We start from the raw sequence: 7,611 nt of genomic DNA, 5'->3' as shown, positions 1-7,611 counted from the left end.
GACAGACAGACAGACAGACAGACAGATATTTTATTAAAGTCTCACCTTATGTACACAATAATAAAATGCAATTTAAAATACAGTATAAAATCACAGGAACTACATGTATGAGAGACTTTCAATAAATAAAATATAAAAATGAATGTACGTATATGCATGTGTGTGTGCGTGTGTGTGTATATGTGCGTGTGTGTGTGTATATGTGTGTGTATATATATATATATATATATATATATGTGTGTGTGTGTGTGTGTGTATTGTTTGTTATTCTATTTATTACCGCCAGCTATTTGGGTGGGTTTTTTTCTTTTTTCAACTTTATTTTCGATATAGCCTACATTGGCTACACGTCCATGTATATAGAAACGACGTAAACTACTTTACTGTTCTGGGTATTGCTTTAACTTTGTATTTTATTCACGGTTCACAGATAATTTTCAAAACCCAAAGTTCTATATATTCTGTTAAAAAAAATCTCTAATGAATTGCATTAAGCTACCATTTTATTACAAGTTTAACACTCAAACCAGAAAGACGTAAACGCAAATGCTTTACACTACGTGACATCATTGTGTGTGCTTTGCCAAATCTTGATGATGTCATATTTAGTACCAACCAGGTGATTGGTTTGTTGGCGTCAAATCGTCCAATAGTAGTGTACGTTAAACCAATGTATGATAATTTCTCAGTGAGAAATTATAATTTTATTTTCTCCGTTATGAGTGCCTGCTGGGATTATATATATATAACACATACTAAAAGATACATATACATAAAGGTTTCAAGCTATTATCATCAAATTTGTATTATAAATAATATTAATAAATTACAAAACAATTAAAGGACACATAATCACATGTAAGTTAAGAATATAAAAGTGTTCGGCGACGTGTTAACATTAAAAATAGTATTTTGGAAGTATTAAAAATTAGGTTCTTACTACACATTAAAAACTTAATTTTTGAACATTATTAAAAACCTCATATTATCTGTTAAAAAAAAACCTGCTAAAGATGTAAAATTAAAATGTAAATCTGTGTACATTGCACACCTGATTAAAACATGGACTCCATCTTCAACACATTTATTATTGCACATAGGGCAAATTTGCTGCTCAACAGGAAGGTTCTCATAACACCCTGTTTTGATATATATTTACATTAACATGTTCTGTGCCATATACATTTTTAAACAAGCGATAAGTGCATAATTTTCTAACATTATTAGCAATGCTATTAGTCCAAGAAATATTCAGTTGACTAGCATACATCTAAAACAGATAAAAACCTCTATTACAACATTTAGAAACTGGATTCTTACTGTATCAAAACATAATTCTGCACTTTGATTCAACATACATGTGCAACAAAAGATAACCACAATGAAAATTTTAATATTTTTTGAAATCTAAGAATATAAATCAAGATCCAGGGCTCACTACATGTAAGTATATTGTCAAATTAGCCAACTGCCAAATATAATTTTATTTTATATTAGTCATGTTAAAATAATTTTCAAGGAAATAATGTACATATGTGAAACTGGCTAAAACAAAATTCTTTCCAGTTCGATCACAAATAAAATATTTATCAAAATAGTTGAATAAAATTAAATCTTAATATGTATTTTTTAAATATGTTAATGTATATGTCCTTGCAAAATCAACGATTGTATATATAATACTGGAAGTAAATACAGATTCTGGGACAAGAAGACTCTAAATATAAATTGTGGCAGATACAATAATATGAAATAAAAAAAACCTAAAACAACAATATCATTTTATTAAGCTATCCCAAAATATACATATGTAATATTAAACAATTAAAAAAATAACACAAGCAAAAATATTTTGTTTTTTATTAAAAAAAAAAAAAAAAAAAAAAAATTCCATTTTAATTTTTGTGAATTCAGCCGTTCTTTTCTTGCTGTTAATTTAGATAATTAAATAGAGAAATTTACTTGTTCCTTATTTTAATCTTAAAACTGCTGCACTGCCTTAAGCCATCATCTTGGTTCAGAACAAGAAAGAAAAAAACAACATGAATCCTATTTGATTTGAATTTTTTTCAATTACAGTGCATACCATTTTGCTATCAAAGAAATGATAAATGCATCTGTGGATTACCAGAGCCTTGAAAGGGCAATATTTTTTTCTCCACGCTGTCCTCGTCATCTAAACCTATGAGCAAATATTGATACAATTACGTTATTTCCTCCGACTGCATTTCAGCCATGTTTTTTCAGTCTACACTGATGTTTCATTTTGTTTCATTCGGCAAGATGGGTTACAGATAAGAATCTGTAATCCCCACAAAACCTTTTCCCCCTCTTTGAACATGGCCCCAGCAAATCAATACTAATTTTCGTCTTTAGCAGGGAAATCTGTTAATGTGCTACATTTTTCTCTTAGTGCCGAGTGAGTTTGGAAATTCAGACATAAAAGATGGGCGGCTAGCTACCTCAAGGCGTGGATCTTGCCAAGCTTCTAATTTTCCTATCGCTCAATTATTACTTTCTGTACACAAATCTATATTAGTGGCACTTCAATGGAGGAATGTTTTCATTGCAAAGAGCGGCATATGTGGCCTCGTCATTACTTTGTGATTAAACAAGCCATTTGCAATGACAGAGCCTCAGACACATGACCATAGGGGTTAGGATGGAGGCTACTTGAGGGAAAAGACCAAGCGTAAACAGTAAAATATGACAATTACCTGCTTGCTTTTAGCTAAACACAGTCAAGGTGTTCACACTAATTATCAGCTCCAAAACAAATTTGTTTTCATTCTCGGGTGAATTGAGTTACAATGCATTTATTAATCACATCCACGACGGGACTAAACTTTTATGAAAATATTCTGTTACACTAATTACCTCCAAACAGGAATGCCATAGTCCAGTGGAGGTGAACACTTGGCAATAAACCTAAGTGCCTCTAATTAATTAGTGCTCACATCAAACATTCACGATTAATTGAAAAGCAGATTAGCAGACGTCTGCTAAAAGGAATGAAATTTAGTTCTTGGACTCAGTTAATTGAAAATGATGGTAGTTTATTAATACTTGTGAACATCACACAAAACATAACTGTCTTTTTTTAGTTTGACTTGTAAAATAGGTAAAGAATTTTATTATTGACATGTTTTAAAATAATATCTATCTAAATCAGCAAACAATTTTACAATTTGGTACATGTAACTACAATGTTTATGTCACTTATGTGCAAGTAATTTTATATATATAAAAAAAAAAGTTTTTAAAACTTGGCAATATATGTATTATGGCTATCTTGCTCGGTTATTATGGGTGATGGCATCAAAAAATAAAACAACATCCATAGAAAAAAATACATTCTTGTACAGGTTTAAATGTCTTAACTAGCCATGGAGGTGGGGGACCTCTTACTGACAAAGTAGAATGTATGCATCATCCTGGAAAGTCACAATACTCCTATTGGCAAAATACTTCACAGTGACTCATGGAGCAGTCTTAATCTTGTCAAAACACCCTTTTGACTCTGCCTTGTGAAGAGATGTGATTTTAAAAATGCAAATGGTTAAATTGTCAAGATTCAGATCAGTTGACCGACTTATAAATGTCACCCAACTCATTTGTTCTTTTAGTGTTCATTATACATACAGACTCAGGTTTCTTAGTAATATTCACAACAAAAATTGTTAACTTTCTGAATATTATTAAAATGGTAGTTTGGGTTACACAGTTTTAAAGCTCAGGGTCAAAACTGGCTGAAATTCCTTCCGGAAATTTGGTCCAGGAAACTACAAATTCTGCTGGCCCAAACTGAAACCTGCCGGACCAAACACATGATTTATACAGAAATTTCAAACCTAAATTTAGAGAGTTTTTAGAGTCAATGTAAGTAAAATTTAGGAACTAAAACTTTGCTGTCCACCATTTGCAATCACCTTCGAAATCGACAAAATAATGGGAGTGTTCGAGCGGGATCTCAGAATCAACGGAGGACTGTCCAACACATTTTCATAAACATAAATACGTAGAATCCACATAGGCATAAATGTCTGATTCAGTTCAGATAATGTAAGAATATTCCATTTTATTTAGTTTGCACTGAGATTAAGACTCTTGATTAGTATTTTAGAAGTGTTTTGTTTTGGAATGACCAATCAAGAGCTCCCTGAAAGTTACGAATGAATCCTTCTACGAACAATACCAAACACTGACGATGTTTTATGAATGAATCGTTGGTATCATTTTGGCATTGTTTACACACCAACATTCGAGCGAGCACAGAGATCAACAAATAAAAGTAAATATCAATGTATTTTTGGCAATTTATTTAATGTTTCCGGAAGAAGAAAAATTTCTAATGATTTCAGGGCTTATATGGCCCAATTTAGGGTCTTTTGTGAACTTGCCCATAAAATATAGGGCTTTTTAGGGCTAGATCATCAAAATAGGGACTTTTTAGGGCAACCCTTCAAATTTAGGGTCTTTTCAAGCGTGTGTGAACATTGAAACATGACCGACTCAAACTAATGTGTGAATATAAACATAAAATAATTGCTAGTTCCACAAAATAACAAACAAAAACATTCCTGGCTGGTGGTGATGTTGAATGACAAAAACCGGTTGGAACGGCAGTATTTTAACCAGTGAAAGCCTCTGACAAAATAACCACTTTTTGAATATTAAGAAAATATCCACATTTTGAACATTTAAGCACTGACTAGCTAAAAAAAAAGACGTTTGTTTTGTTTAATGACACCACTAGAGCACAATGATTATTAATCATCGGCTATTGGATGTCAAACATTTGGTCATTTTGACATATAGCACGACTAGTTAACAGACAATGTCAAATATTTTTGGCTAGCAAATTATTCATTACTCATTACATTTTGAAAGATTGCTTTCCCTCCACAACATGAACCTTGATAACATGCAGAGAATTTTATTTTCGTCATAAAATGCTTGGGAAGTAAATAATCATACCTATAATATATGCACAGAACAAAACAGCTTCTGTTTTTTTTAATCCCACTGCCCCTTTCCAATCTCTCCTTTGATTTCCAGCTCATTACTTCCCGATCTGGCAGTTCCTCCTATCTTTTAACTTCTTTCGCTGTCCACCTCCACATCCCAGTCCTTGTCTTTCCAACTGCAACATGTGCTTGTCTCTTGTAGCTATCTGTGCCACACACCTGTCCATTTCCCATCAGCTTTAGTTGTGGGCTTAGTCTGACCACTTTTGGTATTGTTAAGAGGCACTTGTACCGCCTACTATACTTCTCTATTGGTACCATGGGTCAGTCCAGCTTTATTTGTGGCAGAAGACAAGGATGCCAGGTGGGTGCAGGGAAGTACACAGACTGCCCCTGTGGAGGAAGTTGAGACAGGCAGGCGATGGTGTGGACAGCTCAGAAGACAGAATCGGAGGAAACTGACAGACAGCGTTGCAACAGATTGAAATCATGGGAGAAATAGGAGAGTTTTTTTTATATTAAAGGAATGCTAAAGCAAGGCTGTTGGATTATCCACTAGACCACAGAGCTCACTCACAACAGATTACTTTAAAAAAAACCCACCTAAAATCTGCATTATTCCATTTAAGCAATATTTCAAAATTTCCTAAACTGTACACAAGGTCATCATTAAAAAACAAGTTAATTTACTGTCCCATTTTAACAGGATAGATTGGGCTTTAAATCTTTTAATTAATATAGCCATCATTGCAATTCTTTTCAGTTTTAATTTAAGAAAACTATTTTTTTTTTTTAAATTATGTCCCCAATTTTATAACAGACAGGCTAGTCGGGCAATTTTTTTTTTTATGGCACTGTAAACGGTAAGTAGTAAATAGATATAGTCAAGAATGATTGATTTTTCAGTTTGATTGTCTTATTTTCAGTGGTATAATTTACATTAAATAAAACCATTGGGACTTGATTATTCGTCCACTGTTCTATTCAGAGGGGTTTCCAGTTAAGAAGGGTAACTTGTACTGTTAAAAGATGGGTGAATCACAAGATTATGGAAAAGACTCTGATTTTGAGGAAATTCTGATTTACTGAGGGCTCAGTTTTAAGGGGTTTCATTCCATTATTCACAAAATGCTAAAACAATATATATATATACATATTCCTCTCTCTCCATTGTAAGTGACTAGCAAATTATTAAACAATATTAATATTACAGGAAAAAGGTTGACTAATAGCCAAAGGTGTATATCAGAAACAAAAATAGCAAGAAACAAATGTACTGCAAACTGGAAACTCAATGTTTCCATGTTATATTTGTTCAATATTTTGCTTCTACAGATAACACCACTATGGTATATTGAAAACACAGACAGGTTATTGGGGTCAAAGAATGAAATGTCTGTTTAAGCTTAATACAATGTTTAATAGCCAGCATTTAGATGGGTCTAAAATAATATATAGTAACTATGACATTTTGTTTAAAAAATGAAGCAAAAAAAAACCCCTAACTGTTTCAGGAACATAATAATCTCCTTCAAGCAGCAATGTTAAATTTTGTTTCATATAACCTTCTGGGTACAGTACCTGTAAGCGAGATATCTCACCTGAAGTCACACAAGTCAACACTCTGTAAATGGTATGCAATGTATTAAATAATTCACATTTCCTGCCATTTTGCACATGTGACTGGCTGGAAATAATAGCTGAATCTGCAATAGCTTTAATCCAGACTAAAACGGCCACTTTAATTTTGGGAGGTTTTCTGAGGACTACCCACAAATGTTTAGTTTAAAAAAATGGTTTTCAGTGAGTATTTTCACTTGACAACAATGGTGAAACATCTTGAGGAATTGATAGCTGATTGTGACAGCTAAGGTGACAACCAATCTGACTGCTTTACCAACAACGAAAATCACTAAATATTGGGCTATGAATCATGGTTTGTTTAAACACAACAATTGTTGTCAAAAAAACACAATTATTGGGAATAATACAGTAAATACTGGACATTTGGCCACAAATGTGTGTAAGTAAATGCAACGTTAATGATTTTTTGGGGCTTAAATTAAAACATCTACTTCTTTGAAAATAATATGGGAGTAAGTCACAAACTTGTTCATGTGTTTTGTCAAAAATTAATACAGTAGTCAGAAGGTTATGACACCCCTAACTGGTTAATAAATCATCAGCTACTGAATGTCAAACATCTGAGCGTTTTCAGAGGAAACCAATTAGTAGTAAAAGATCTTTTATATACACTTTCCCTTAGACAAGACAGCACATTCCATGGCCTTTGATATACCAAATGTTGGGCACCTGTTGGGATGGGGGAAAAAAAACAATATGTAAGAAATGATTGATATGGGTTTTTTCAGAGATGGGAGTACAGGTCTGACAGGAAATAATTCAGGATCCAGGGGACTGATCCGAAGATCTACTGCACTTGAGGAAAAACAATGTAGCTACAACCTGTTATTACAGAAGCTATTTTTCGATTAGCAGCAAGAGATCTTTTACATGCACCATCTCACAAACAGGATAGTATATACCACAGCCTATGTTCCAACAGTTTCGAAGCATTGGCTTGAATGAGAACTAGCCTAAAGGGTCCACTAACGGGGAACGATACCAGAGCAGCAAGTGCTTT

At 33.1% G+C, this 7,611-nt stretch overlaps 1 protein-coding gene across 4 annotated transcripts in view; it reads right to left on the bottom strand.

The window, feature by feature from the left end:
* The window catches only part of LOC121370606 (EH domain-binding protein 1-like), an 88,848-nt gene that overhangs the window by 28,776 nt on the left and 52,461 nt on the right, over positions 1 to 7,611 (bottom strand). The gene's annotated exons all lie outside the window — the stretch shown is intronic.

This window comes from Gigantopelta aegis, chromosome 4 (assembly GCF_016097555.1).
Source record: "Gigantopelta aegis isolate Gae_Host chromosome 4, Gae_host_genome, whole genome shotgun sequence".
In the NCBI taxonomy this organism is placed as follows: domain Eukaryota; kingdom Metazoa; phylum Mollusca; class Gastropoda; order Neomphalida; family Peltospiridae; genus Gigantopelta; species Gigantopelta aegis.
The sequence above is the reverse complement of the archived record's forward strand: the minus strand, read 5'-3'. Positions and strand labels throughout refer to the sequence as shown.